Source organism: Fukomys damarensis, unplaced genomic scaffold (assembly GCF_012274545.1).
Source record: "Fukomys damarensis isolate Sample0158 unplaced genomic scaffold, DMR_v1.0_HiC HiC_scaffold_11, whole genome shotgun sequence".
NCBI classification, from domain to species: domain Eukaryota; kingdom Metazoa; phylum Chordata; class Mammalia; order Rodentia; family Bathyergidae; genus Fukomys; species Fukomys damarensis.
The window spans coordinates 30,149,196-30,165,482 of record NW_022900923.1 but is presented as its reverse complement, the minus strand read 5'-3'; the positions used below and the strand labels follow the sequence as shown (position 1 = coordinate 30,165,482).

The 16,287-nt window shown below is 32.3% G+C and overlaps 1 long non-coding RNA gene across 2 annotated transcripts in view; it reads right to left on the bottom strand.

The window, feature by feature from the left end:
• LOC117285591 overlaps nt 1-16,287 on the bottom strand; it is a 112,747-nt gene that overhangs the window by 78,185 nt on the left and 18,275 nt on the right. The window lies entirely within an intron of this gene.

Genomic DNA, 16,287 nt, shown 5'->3' with positions numbered 1-16,287 from the left:
AAAAAAAAAAAAAAAAAAAAAAAAAATTGCAGAATGAAAGCAAAAAGAAATAAAATAGACTCCCCTGCGTTCTCTCTCCCTTGAAGACTGGGAAACATTTCCCAGAATCCCAGAGACCTGTTTTTAAATAACATTGGCTATTATAAAATAAAAAAATGAAAGCATTTCTGAAATACTATTTTTCACAGTCTTAATAGTATTAAAAGTATTATTTAATAGGCAGCTTTCACTATTTTAGACTGAACATCTGGTGAGGAGTGAACTATGGATTAATTTAAAACTTATTTATTATTTACCTACTTGTGCTAGGCTCTTGGAGCATACTAGTGAATGACATCTTCATCCTGTATGGAGTTTAAAATTCTACTCAGAAAAGTATACAACAAAATAAATAGAAAAATATCATTTACTACGGATAATAAAGTTACTGGAAGAAAAAGGTAAAGAAGACATTGAAATGTAGAGAACGAGTTTCTGTTTTGTTGGAGAAAAATAAATAAAACATTACCCAGATAACTATAGATCAAATCCTTGAAGAAAGGAGATGCTGAACATTATGGAAATATGAGAAACACTTCCATGATGTAGCAAAATCATTTCATCTACTTTCCTCCTTTATAATTAAAATTTTATTTTTTAGAACTTTAAAATAAATTCACTTGAAGAGATATAATGAAGAATTGAGTACTACGTACATGAATTAGTAGTAATGAAAGATCTTTTGAAAGTATAACTTTTGAGAAAAAACTTTTCATTAGTACATGTTTGCAGTACATAATGGTTGTATTCATTATAGAGAATTAATACCTGTATGTAACATTCTAATTCTTCTGTACCCTTTTCCACCTTTCTTTCTCCTTTCCTCCAACTCTTTGTCCTTTCCTTTTCGCAAAAGTTGTGCCTCTGCACAAATGGCATTAAAGTAGCTCATTTGAGAATGAACAAAATACCGATAAGTGTTGAAAGAATGATCTAGGAACAAAATTGCAGAAAACAAAGACGAAGGAAATGGCGATAAAAATCATATTGATCCTAGTAAATGGCAATAATTTGCTCATATTTTCTCACAGCTAATGTGGGAAGACATTTCTGAATTTTGAACTGAACCTTGACTTGTACGAGTTTACTTTGCAGCGTTCTGCTCCGTTGATCATAGACTCTCTGAGGCAGTCTGGAAGGAGTGGAACACAGTTATATTCCTGGTCAGCAACAGTGATCACTGTCCAAGCTGGCAATGTTAAGGAAGTGCCACAGATCTAGATAAATTTTAAGGATAAAACGAGAGAGATACTCCTTTCTTTTTTATAAGTGCATATTAATTATACAAACTGTTAAGCTTTACTGTGGCATTTTCTCTCATTCATACAACATAATTATTGCCATTCCCCTGTCACCTCTTCCCAGCAATTTTCCATGATCCTCTTCCTTTTGTCTAACTGATGCTTTCTACTTTCATATCGTTTTTGTCTAGATTCCACGCATTAGGAAAACTTATGATATGTGTCTTTCTTTTTCTGGGTTATTTTTCTTAACATGATCTCTAGTTTCCTCTATGTTTGCACAAAACGCGTGATTTTGTCCTTTGTTGCTGAATCATACCCCACTGCGTATATACACTGCATTTTCTTTAACCATTCACCCTTGATAGGCAACTAGATGATTCTGTATCTTGGTCCTTGTGAATAGTACTACAGTAAACACACAAATGCACGTATCTCTATAATACGACTTTAATTCCTTTGAATATATATCACCAACTGATATAGCCGAATCATACGATAGTTCTATTCTGGTTTTTAACAAACCTCCATACTGATTTCCACAGTGGCTAAAGTCATTTACATTACAATTAGGAATAGAAGGATTCCTTCTTCAACATTGATTGCTTTTTGTGTTGCTGATGACAACCATTCTGAATGGTAAGAGGTAGAACTTCAACAGTTTCTGTTTCCTTTCTTTTTCATTAATTTTATTGGTACATTTAATGTGTACAGTATTATGACATTCATTGTTGGAAATCTGTACCTTTACATAATCAAACTTGGTTCTCATTTTTTTCCCATTCCCTGCCCTCCCTTCCTGCCTTCCTCCCCATCTGCATACACTTTGTTCCATTATTTTTCATTTCTCATATTAATTCCATTCCCTTCTTTCCTTTCCCCTTCCCCTTTGCACCTTTTCTTCCTATTTCACATTATCTATTCTACCTTTTAGTCCTTACTTGCACTTTCACTTTCTCGGACTAGAGAAACTATTCCACATGTACCTGTGCATCTATTTATATCACTTAAAATACGGCCTGAGTGTGCATCCGTTTAGCTTCAGTTTGCATTTCTCTTGGGGCTGTGGTTATTGGGTACCTTTTTCATACATTTATAAGCCATTTATACAACCCTTGATAATTGTCTCTTCAGCATCTTTACCCATTTTTGAAACATTATGCATTCTTTTGAAATTATGTCCTTTGTATATTCTGAATGTTAATGTTGGGTTGAAAGAAATAGCTAGTGATGATTTTCTCTCATTCAGAGGACTCTCTTTACTCAGCTGTTTCCCTTGCAAGTACAGAAGCTTTTTAACTTGATGTAATCGCATTTTCCATTTCTTGCTATTATTCCCTAACCTCCTAGATTTCCATGCAAGAATGCTTTGCCTGTGTCTCTATTTTGAATTATTTTCCCTATGTTTTCATTAAGTAGTTTCAAGTTTTAAGATTTACTATTTAGATCTTTGAGTCAAATGCGATGGTTTTTGTACAAGTGTGAAAGATGTGCTACTTTTACTCTTGTGCATATGAATAATGCACTTTCCTAAGGAAACTCTTTTATGGGCATTTTTCATCTTTATTAAGGATCAAATGGCAGGGCCTGGGATTTAGCTCAGCAGTTCCACCACCTGCCTTGCAAGCAGAAGGACCCAAGTTCGATCCCCAATACAAAAAAAACAACAACAAAACATATCAAATGGCAACAGTTATATTCGTTTATTTTGCTATTTTGCTGTCCTCTATTCTTATCATTTAGTGTACATGCTTGGTTTTATGCTGGTACGATGTTGTTTTTGTTTCTATGGCTTTGCAGTATCTTTGAAATCAGGGATTGTGATACCTCTTGCATTACTCTTTCTGCTAAAGATTGCTTTCACGATTAGTGATTTTTTTGTTTTTCCACGTGAATGCTAGGGTGTTTTTTTTTTTTCAATCTAAGAAGAATGACTTTGGTATTTTGATGGGGATTCCATGGAATATATCAATTGCTTTTGATAATATGATCATCTTAAAAATATTAGCTCTGCTGATCTATGAATGGGGAATCTTTCCATCTTAAATCTTCTCCAAGAACAGAAAGAATTTAATGATATATTTGGTGTACATCACAAAATATCTTTCATGAGATATTCCTTTGTTTAAAATTTAAATTTTATTAGAAAGATTATATGGCATAATTGATGTAAAATTACTTAACAGTTCATTGTATCTAGTCTCTCATCTCATTCCTAAAGCAGTATAATTAATTGTGCTTATACATCATATTTCTAATAGGTATCTCACATACCATAAGCCCCTTATGTCAAAAGGTGGAGATATATGTAGGTGGATATTAATAAAATCATTTTAAAACAGAATTTAAAAGCTAAGAAGCAGAAACTAGAATGCAAATGAAGTGTAATGAAGAAGAAATATTTACACTTAGGTGATATTTTTATTCTGTGCTCTTGATCAGGGTCCCCCAACCCATTAGGAACAAGATCACCCAGCATGAGGTGAGCAGCAGGTGAATAAATCCTCATCTGTATTTACAGCCACACTCCGTTTTTCTACTCGAGTGAACACTGATGTTACCTTATCTTACCCTCTACAATGACTTTTCCTACTGAGAAGAATAACCATATTATTAACACAGCCAATTAAAAATTTACCAATGAATTGTTTGCCTGAGGAACAGTCACATATGTTTATAAGTTTAAAGGATAAAACATTTGTACTTCTTCTTAGGAAATTCATTACAGCAAACAACTTAGCTGAAACATCCCTTATATGATTATAAATATCACAGGTCATTGTTACTGTAATAATACTGTCTCACATTTTCCAATACTATTTAGTATTCCACACAACTCAGAAGCCAGTTGATATTAGCACCCCCTACTTCTTCTGGGGCAATAAAAATTAAAAGAAATATTTCTGAAGAATGACTTCTATTATTTGTTGAATATTTTTCAGAGTAAAAATCAAAAATCTGTACAGCAATAAAAAAGAGGATAATCACTGTCGCTACTAATAACATATAGCAGTTAGCATGATGATTTCTCATGGAAGGATACCTGCTGAAAACCTTATATTTCCCTGGGAGAGACAAGGTGGGAGACAACTAAATTATCTGCACAAACAAGAACTTGGGCTTAAAAGAATGGCTAAGAGAAAAGGGAGGAGAGATTCAGCAACAGCAGGTAGATCGTGATCTAGCAGTGAAAAATGCTCATTATTAGAGATAAATATTCAAGAAAAAAATCTCTGCCCTGTAAAGTCAGCATTTAATAATAAATAAGCTATATTTAATCAGTTAAATTTTGTGACTCTCTCATTTTAAAATAATCAAATGACAGAAACTACCCCCATGGGGGGGGGCAAAACAAAAAAAGAACTTTAGTTTACACTTGACATCATCAGTGGCCTGCCTCGCAAGAGCAAGGACCCGAGTTTGATCCTCAGTACCAAAAACAAAATAATAAGAATAAAATAAAAAATAAACTTGAAATCATGCAAAAGATTATTTAAATGTGTGAATCAAAGGTTAGTGTTTGCACGTAATACTATATGACTGGAATATTAGTAACTTGGGAGGCAGAGGCAGGAGGATCATAATTCTGATATCAGCTTGTGCAAATTTTCCAGAACTAATCAACAATATTTCCTAGAGATTAACAGACTACTGATAATTACTTCTGAATGAACTTTAGATTCTAAATTACAGTCCAAGGACAAATTTCCATGCTTTAGATAATTTCTGGATTCTTAAATGTAGAGTTACAGTGTATTAGCTAAATTTGATCTTTTTTATTCTACTTGAAAATAACAGCAGAAGACAAATATATAAGTACAAGAGAAAAGCAATATTTGTTATTCATTTCAAGCAGGTTGAAAGTTTGAAAGATCTAGTTCATTCAGAATGCATAAACATTTGTTCTTTCTTTTTATATTCATTGAGAGTTCAAAAAGTGACTTCCAGTGCTTTTTTTTTTTCATTGATCTTATTGGTACATTTTAGGTGTACAGTACAGTTACATTCATCATTGGGATCTTGTATCTCTCCATGATGGGTCTTGGTTCTCATTTTTTCCCCTTGTCCCTGCCCTCCCTTCACCCTCGCTACCCCTCCCCTATTTACAAAGACTTTTGTTTCCATTTTTTCTTTTTCTCCTATTTTTTCTTTTCCCTTATTTCCTTTCCCCTACCCTTCCCACTTCCCCTACACCTTTAGCCCTTTCTTCCTATTTCACATTGCCAGTTATACAATTTGGATCTTATTTACACTTCTTTTAGTTTTGTACACCAGAGAAACTATTCAGTGTTTACACATGTGTGTCTTATTTATTTCACTTAGGAGTATATCCTCAGTATGTATCCATGTTCCTATGAATGAGTCTAATTTCTCATTTTTATGGCTGAATAGTATTCCATTTTATAGAAAAGCCACATCTTTATCCAGTCTCCAACTGATGGGCAATTTCGCTGTTTCCAAGTTTTAGCTATTACAAACTGTGCCGCTATAAACATGAGTGCACATGTCACTATGGTAGGATTCTTCTTGACACATTCATTTGTCTTTCATAAATGTATGGTCATGGGAAGGAATCTTAAGAGAGCAGGAAGATTTAAGGAGAAAGAAAACTCTCCTGAAAGGATTGGGCAAAAGCATTTTTGGTTGACAACCATTTTCTCTCTATGAGATGTTTGTTTTTAACCACACAAGTAGCGCATATTTAAGGTTCAATTGAGGAACTTTTGTTTTCCTTGCTTGTTAAAATGGCAATGTACTGTAACCTCATATTTCCAATGCTGCTGTTCTTTAACAATTGTATATTCAAGATGTGTTATTTTGCATTATAACTGGGAAGCCAATTTTTAAACTATAATATTCTGGAAATGTAGTTTGTTTACTAAGAAAAATCTATTGCTTTTTTCTGATTCCAGTAAAGTTGCCCACTTATGTGCTTTTTAATGACACTCAGAAAAGTAAATCGTCAATGAATTCATATATTTATTTGAGCCATTAAGAAAATAAATATTTCAAAAATTTAGAAAAGATGGTGAATGTAAAAATTCTTGAACATATTCTGTTTTCTGATTGAGTTAAAAGGTCTTCAATATGAACTATTTTCTTTTTCATTTTAAATACCATGATAGAAACATTATTAGGAAAACTTTTCAAGATTATTTTAGTATATTTTATCAAATTGATAAATAAACATAGCCTTAGAAAGTATTATACTTTGTAGTGAGTCAGACTATACCTCTGATATCTACTTTCAAATTTTCAGCTTAAGCAAAATATATTTTCTTTTATTGTTGTTAAAAACAGATACGGTTAATGTGGATATAAAATCAGGTTCATTCCCAAAAGACCACTTAAAAAATAATTCAAAATATTGTGACATGCAGAATGCTTCTTGTAAGAGAATACATTGTTAAGGACCATCTGTTGCACTGTGCATATCTAAAAAATTGACGCAGAGTTAATGTTCTGAAGATGGATAACAGCTTAATTACAGACACAAACATAGTTTTTACTTTGTATTCTTTATTCTAGACACATTTTATATGTAAAAACGTCAGTAATTTCCATATCTTTTTGTGTATTTGCATAAAACACTTTATTTTCCAGGCCATTTAGAAAATAGCTGCATGTCCTGATGGATAATGAACAGGTAGAATGCTTTGGTTAGCCAGATCATATTAAAACAGAAGATGATCGGTAAACATTTATTGAATGAATTAATAACATCTTTAAAACAAAGAAGTACAGAATAAATTTTAAATAAAATTATAACCATTACAATCCATTTTTAACATTTTGAAAAACACTTATAATGTGAAATATTGCAACGTTAGACAAATGAACTGTTTTTTCTAATTTATGATGTGCTACATTCTTTGACAAACTTGCTGCTTTTGAATAGAAAATTACTCTGTCATGTCAGGTCACTTATCCATCTTTTGGAGCTTGGATAGAGAAACACTAAATTGCCACTACTCTACTGCCATGACTGCACCAAAAATATTGATATATGAGTATTTTAATCACATTTTTCTCAAAATCTATGTGAAATAGAAGTATAGAAAAATATAGTAGCACAAGCCTCAACAACCGGAACTCTGGACAGTGGTTCATCAGGTTGGCAAGGTAGATCTTAGCCTGGGCAAGTGTTCAACTTAGTGAGAACCTGCCTCAAAACAAAAAACAAAAAAACAAAACAACAAGGAATATAGCAATATAGCTTAGTGTGAAGACCATGAATTCGTTTCTCAGTACCACAAAACAACTATTTTAATCCTAATTTTGTTGTTTAACCTCTATATTTGCAGTTACCCATTTATACAAAAATGGAAACAAATAATGATTATGTTATATATTTGTAATACTGGGAACAATATCTGATAACTAATTTAGGTGACAGAATTCTAAGAATAAGAAGTCTAAAATGATGTCAGAAAAAAATGACTTAGTAGACAACATTTAATTCAATATGATACACTCATAAATATGACTTTTAATTTTTAAAATTTATTATTTTATAAAATGTGTTCATTTTCCAATATTTGTTCTAATTGCATTCAGATGGCAATAGCACTGGTGGTATTTTAATTTGAAACTCTTAACTAAACATTATGTTTTCAAATTATTAAATTATGCATTGTTGCTTTAAGAGAGAAAAAATGGAAGAGGTATGATTCTTGATAGTTTTATTTATGAGGAGAAAGAATGTGTTATTTGGAAATGAAAGAACAATATAAAATTATCCAAGCAGGAAATAGCTCTACATTTCCTAAATAATAAACATATTCTAAAACCACAAAATGTACTATGTATGTATTTATCAATTTATCTAAGCAATATATCTAATATAGTAATTTACCAATGTGCTCATTTTTAACTCAACATAGGAAAAATACATTTACATCACTGACTATAGTGTTCTATCTCCAGTGTATAATAAGGGATTAATGCTTTTGAAAGTACATATATAATTTTAGATTTGAAATGGGTTATAATTTTACTTCATTTTCTAGGCACTAAATTTATTCTAGCAACATTTGAGACGTGAGGATTTCTATGCATGTAAGTACATAACACAATAATGAGATCTTAATTCTTTTATTCTTCATTTTAATTCAGAATTGAAAGTATTGAAATGTGTAAAGTAACTGCAGGTTCCATAATTGCGAACTCAAAGTTTTGAAAATAATAGCTAAGGAATAACATTTTTCTCTTAAAAGGATATTGTTTTTGTGTCACGTTATCAGGCTGTTTTTTTTCAGTGAAATTCAAATGTATTTACAATTTTTAAATTTCATTTCCCTCTCTCTCTATAGTTTCATTTCAGATACCAATTCACTTTCTCTCTGTCATGTGAAACAATTTATTAAGGCAAAAGAAGTAGCATCAATATTTACATGTATCATTTACAAGGTCATATGCAGATTGGACTCATAGGTATTACAGACAATACTTCCCAATTCATAATTAATTTACTGACAAAAATTAATAAAACTCGGTCTCTTCCTAGTCCTACCTCAGTTTGGAATGATGAAACTTCTTCATTCCTCCCAGCCAATCACTCTTAATAACTAGTGTAATACACTTGCACACTTGGCACTCCTGAGCAAACGTTATGTACACACACAGGCGCGCACACACACACACACACATTGATTTGCATAAACGTACTCTGGTGCATAAGTAACTGTTATAGCCAATGACCTTGATTTAGCCTTTACTTCTATCTCACCAATGGCAGCTCTATTACAGTGAATCTCTAGTGCAGAAGCTCAGTGAACATGCTGTGAGAGATACATCAAACACAGGATAGCAGGAAAACTTTTTAGTAATTAAGTTATTCATAATCATTTTTAGGCTACAGTCCCCTGCTCCTTTATCAAACTGCATCACACATGGAAAACGTACTAATATAATCTTCTGAGACTGAAAATTGAGGCATTGTCTTCTGTTTGAATTTTATTATCTGGGCCTATATTTGTTTAGGAAGAAGATTGAGAAGCAAAAGAAAAAGTGGCTAAGCAATTTATGTAGTAGCAGATTTCATTGACATAAGTTCACAGAGTTTATTTTAAAGAAGGAATAAAACTATTTAACTTCCTATAGAAATCACAGGTCATAAATAAGTGAGCAAAATTTCAAGATAAGAAAAAGTACATGTCATAGTGATTATGTTAATTACTTCTCATTTTTAACATCATTTCAGGAAAAATTATAACTAACGTAATTGGGAATGCATAGATTGAATGTAAAATGTATTTCTTCTATCATTTGTTTATAATATTTATTCTAGTTGTCAGTGTTTTAAAAATAGTTTGCCCACCATTTTAAAGAGCTTCAAATAGAGCCTACTATTTTTAATTTCACATAAAGACTTATGGAACAAATTTTATATAAATATTATAAAATACCATTTTAGAAAGTTAAAATTTGTGATTTTTTCCTGTAAAATTTAAGACAATTAAGTAGTAGTAGTGACTAATGTTTGAATAGTGTTGAGTTGTAAAGAGCTTTGATATTTATTATTTATATGAAAACAAGGAAATGGACAGAATTCCAAGATTGAGCATAAAAGTTGGAATAAACGGCTGGAAATCAGAATGATTCAAATAAAACTAATATTTTCTCCTTTAACAATATTGTCAAAAGGCCTCTGAATTGATTGTATGGCAAGAAATCATTGCCAACTATGCAACAGGACCAACAATGAAATAGAAAATAAAAGACATCTGTCAGCAACCCAGATTTTTTCCTCTGTAATTAAGATCTTTTAAACATCTGTAGGTAATATCCAATAATCTTTTGAAAACCTAAGTATTGTGTTGTACTAACAGAAGAATGTATAAAGAGGAGTAATAATCATTATAACGGAGACTTAATATGGAAAAAATTTAACATGAGTATCTTGTTTGACAACTCATTTAAATTTAGTTGCTCATTTGAGATGCACAGTGTTGTTTGCCTATTTTATTCACTCATTTAGCAGTCAAGAGCTACAAAGTCACATAGTATAGAGTAATAGTCATATGATATAAAGAAATGCTTCAGTCTTTCTGTTGTAGAATATACATAAATATTGATGTGATACAGGATCATGTGAATCTTCATAAGGAAACCTTTACTGGGCTTTAATAACTATTTTAATTATCTAGTATATAGTACTACTTTGAGAAAATCAACTGTAATCCATAGACACACAACTACTTTCCTATGTAAGAGAAAAAATAGAAAACATATTTTCTCGAAGTGGCATAACAAAACACCTTCTTTAAAATGCATTAACTTTATGTAATTTCTCTCTATATGTAGTCCAAATCATTATTATAGAACTAAATATGTGTAGTATTTCATAATACTATCACAATGTATGCTATCATATTTTCATACATTTATTGGGTCAAAATCTACATGAGATAAAATCATAAAATTCTATACTATTTACTTGTATGTTTGTTTAGAGGCATTTTGTAAACTAAATATTTTGAAAAATAAGAGTGAGTGAGCACTAAGTTAATCGTACTTGCAGGCATGATTTTAATCAGCTGTACAGTGAGCTCATCAGGGATTAAACAGTTAAGCACTCATTTTTATCAGAAAAATATGAAACTAATTAATTTAAATTATATGACATATGTGTGTGCTGTATGCAAAAGGGATAATGCTCAATTTGCTATAATGCACACTTGTAAATAATTATTTCAATCTCTACTAAGACTAGTATAAATTTTCACAATAATTAAGTACATGTCCTACACTTCACAAATCATAAGCTTTGGTGAATTTTCATAAACTTAAAACTCATGGATAGTTATCACTCAGTTCACAAAACAGAGCTTAAGCACCATTTGTGTACTTATACTAAAATAACCCAACAAAGTACTACTATAATTCATAGTTTAGACCAGCTCTTATTTTGTTTTGAGCCTTAACTACAGGGATCATACATGTATTGATTTTTCTTAAATTCTTTTTTCAGTCACCAATATGTTAGGTTTACCCATGTTGTTGTTAGTTGATTGGATTGTATCATGTGTTCTAATAAAAATCACTGAATATTTCTTTTGTGTATTTAAATAAAAGCATAATTCTGTTATTTTAGAATTTAGCTGTCATTTTCATTTTAGACTGATATATATATATATATATATATACATGATTTGCAAGTATTGAATTACATTCTCTGAGATATTATTACACATTCTTGATTACATCTTTTTATTTATGACTAATGGCTTTGTTGCTATATCTAAGAAGTCATTGCCTAATCCTAGATCAGAAATGTTTTCTTTGGTGGACTTAGCTAAGATTTATAAAATTTTATTTCCCACAGTTAATGCCATAATCCATTATGTGTTAATTTGGGGCAGACTAGAGGTAAGAACATCTTTATTTTGAATATAGATAGTGTATCTCAGCACCATTTATCCTCTTTGATATTCATCACACGCGTGTTGAGTGGCATTTTATAATGCATATAAGGAATTTTTGTGGGCTCTCATTTAACTCCACAAATCTTTGTGGAGTATGTCAGTACCACATTATTTCATTAGTATAGGTTGATAGTGAATTATGAAATTTCTATAATATAGACTGAAATTGCAAAGTTCTTCAGATTTGTTCCTTTTAGTGATTGTTTTGGCTACACTGAATTCCTTAGAATTCTTCATACATTTTTAGACTTGATTATGAATTTATGCAAAAAAATCACTTGTGACTTTGTTGATAATTACATTGAATGTTGAATCAATTTGGAAGTATTATCACATTAACATCACCATGTGGATATTTGAATATACATGCATTTACATTTATTTATATTTTTCTTAATTTCTTTAAACTATGTTTTAATTTTATAGTATATTGCAATTGTATTCAACCTTTTGCCTGGATAATCAACCCTTGTAATATCACACTGAATTAGTCTTTTAAATTTACTTTAGGCCAGGCATGGTGGTGCACACATATAATCCCAGTACTTGGGAAGCTGAGGCAGGAGGATTACTGTGAGTTCAAGACCAGCCTGGGCTACATAGTGAGTTCCAGGTCAATATCAACTATATAGTGAGACCCTGTCTCAAAACACAAAACAAAACAAAACAAAACAAAACTTTAATTTTGTTTCAGCTACAGAAATATGATAGATTTATATATAATAGTGTAGAGCCATGTGTTACTGAACATATTTATTTATATTTTCTTGAGATTTCTCATTTTTATACAGAATATTTTATAACTACAAATGGGAGAGATTTTAATATTTATTAGTCTTTCTGCATGCCTTATATGTTTTTCTAAGTTGACTACTCTGTCCAGAACATCAACTAGTTGGAAAAGCAAAGGAAAGGTCAAGGGATTTAGCTCAGTGTTTCCACCACCTCCCTTGCAAGTGCAAGGACTGGAATTTGAAGGAAGACTTCAACTCACCTCTGTATATGATATTACCTATGGGTTTTCTTAGATTCTCCTTATGAAGATAAGATGTTCATGTGTATTCCTAGTTGTCTGAGTGGTTTCTTAAAAAAGGTTGATAAGACGTGCAACTTTTTGCCAATATCAAGGTGATAATATATACTTTACTATTTGTACTATCGATATGGTATATTACATAATCTGCAGATGTCAATCCAACCTTTATTTTAGGGGTATATCCTATGTGTTTGTCTTAGTTACGTTCAATCATTGCTAGGTCAAAATACCCAACAACCAAAAGTTAAAGGATAAAGTGTTTATTTTAACTCACAGTTTACAGAAGTTTTAATCCACCATTGGCTGGCTGGAAGGCAGGATGGCATGCAAAAGGGCTTCACAAAGGAAAAGAAGTTCATGGCAAGGCAGCAGAAGGCATGAAGTATCAAACATCAGCAGCAAACTTGCCTTTTTTCTGCCCCTTTATATTCCATCCAGACTACAAGAATATTGATTGGTGTCATCCAAACCCAGGTTGGGGCTTTCATTATCCACACCGTCATTAATCATAGTATCAGACACCCTAATTCAGCATCACATTTCCTAGATCCAGACACCTTTCAAAATTACTACCTATAATTACATGAGGCTTTGAGGGGACATCTAGTCACCCATTATAACATTCTGTTCTTGGCCCCCAAAAGACTAATGTGCATCTTTTTATGCACAAAGAATTTAGTCTATTTCTGAGTTACCAAGTCCTAAGAGTTTTATCATTGCTGAAAATTCCAAAACAAAAGTCTCTTCTGAGATTTAAGGCAAAAAACATGTCTGTGAGTCCCTGTCCAAATGAAAAGAAAGTTAAACATTTCCAACTTACAATGGCACAAGAGAAACATTCCTATTTTAAAAGGTACAAATAGGGTGATAAAAAGGAGTGAGACCAAAGCAAGGCCAAAATTCAACACGGCATTCATTAAATCCTACAGTTCCATATCCATCATCTAAGATAACCTGTGGCAACCTGTAAATTCCAAAGGACTTGAATAGCACACAAATACACACTCACACAAACAGGTGAGGGGAGCATGGCCTGTGATTGTAGCCCCCATTGGGGATCTGTGTTAGGGCAGCTCTGTTCCCCCCTTGCAAGTTTTCCTTAGATGACTCACTTTCCTTGGTTTTCCAACCTTCTGGGACTCCACTTAATCTTCAGAATCACATTTACAGGTTCAAACTACTGCATTCTCAGGGACACACTACATTTCTTCCCAGCCCTTCTTCTGAAATTTGGGTGGAGTCCTTCCTGATCCCCACCACACTTGCATTCTTCATGTACCTAAAAGAGGACTGTGTTGATCTGGATCTCCCAGCCACTAGTAGATCAGTGAGAAGTGGAATCATGCAAGTGCCTGCCTCCTAGCTGAACCTGTACATAAGATCCACACTGCAAAGGGATAGGTCATAAAGGCCATTGTTCTGAGCTCTAGAAGATAGAGCAGAAGTGGACAATAGAAAGAGGGCCTTACTTCTTTAAGTCCCCATCTTAAAGGGGAACTAAACACAAACTACATCTGGAAGACATCTCTGAGAATCAATCATTCTGTAAGGGTTTTAAATACAAGCAACAAAGAAACAGTAAGCAATACTGAAGTCTCAACTGAAGAACTAAACCCAAGTACTGTACCAACAACTAAAATAGAAATGAGAAGACATTTAAGAAAAAGGCAAACCTACTCTGCCAGTTCACCAATGGAAAATTCTAGTGGAAATAAGGAGGAAAAGTCTGATCATAAACCACGTGGATACCCTGAACAGATAGCACAGGAAGTAACAAAACAGGTGAATGAGGATCTAAAAAATTCAAAACAGAAATAAATTCCCTGATAACTATACAGATGGTGAACAGAATAAAAAAAATGATAAGAGACTTTAGAATAGAAACCAATAAAAAAGCAGATGAGTTCAGGACCATGGTGGAAGCCATGAATACTCAGCATAGGAAAGAAATGGAAGCCAAGAACACCCAACATAGAAAAGAAATAGAATCCATGAAACAGATACAAACAGGTATCCAGATTAAAAACTCTACTGAAACTATATACAGCATACTGAGCCCAAATGAAGACAGAATATCGGATATAAAGGCAGGATGGTGGTCAGTGACCATGAAAACAGAGAACTCTTAAAAATAGTGAGGGAACATGAGAAATGAATCCAACAGTGCTTAGATGATGCAAAGAAAAATAATATATATAAGATTGATAGGAGTCCATGAAAAATCAGGAGAAAGTACAAATTACATAAAAAACTGTTCATGGAATTAATGACAGAAAACTTCCCAAACACAGCAAATGAACTTGCAATACAGATAAGTGAGGTATATAAGACTCCAAATACCCATGATAAAACAAACAAACAAACAAACTACATGTAGGCATATAATAGTCAAGATCCTGGAAATCCAACAGAAGAACAAAATACTACAAGCTAGAGAAAAGAAAAAAATCACATGCAAAGGAAAGCCCATCAGAGTCACAGCAGACTTTTCAACAAAAACCCTTAAGTAAAGGAGAGCCTGGAATGAGGTATTTCTAGGCCTAAAAGAAAACAAGCTCCAGCCTAGACTGATGTATCTTGCAAAACTATATTTCAAAATGGGTGGCGAAATAAGACACTTCTATGCCAAAGAACACCTGAGAAAATATGTGAATAATAAACCTGTACTCCAAAACTTTAAAAAAATATCCTAGAAAAAAACAATGGTGGTCACAACTCCACAAGGCCCAACAGAGCAAATTCAAAAAATTTCATCAGCAAGGCAAGAGATTAAAGGGAAAAGGGGAAAAATTTAAAAGTGAAAACAACAGGAAGATATCATGAGAATGATAAGTCAGTACATATCAGTTATAACCATCAGTGCAAATGGCCTCAACTCATCAATCAAAATAAATAAACTGGTGAATGGATAAGAAGCAAAATTCAACAATATACTGTATATAAGAAACACACCTAATTCAAAAAGACTCTCATAGACTGAAAGTAAAAGAAAATTAAAATCCAAATGGATTAAAGATCTAAATATTAAAACAGAAACATTAAACTTGCTGGAAACTCAACTCATCAAAAAATAAATAAACTGGTGAATGGATAAGAAGCAAAATTCAACAATATACTGTATATAAGAAACACACCTAATTCAAAAAGACTCTCATAGACTGAAAGTAAAAGAAAATTAAAATCCAAATGGATTAAAGATCTAAATATTAAAACAGAAACATTAAACTTGCTGGAAGGTAAGTTAGGCAGAACTCTGGAAGACATTGGTATAGGAAAAGACTTTATGAACAAATCCTCAGTAGCACGGGAACTAGCAGAAAGAATCAACAACTGGGATCTCATCTTACTAAAAAGCTTCTGTACTTCAAAAGAAACCATTAGCAGAACTAAGAGACAATCTACAATGTGGGAAAAAATTTTTACCAGCTGTACCTCAGACAAAGGACTATTATCAAGGATATATAAAGAACTCAAAACAATCAGTCCCCCCAAATATAAAGACCCGATCCAAAAATGGGCATCCGAAATGAACAGACATTTCTCA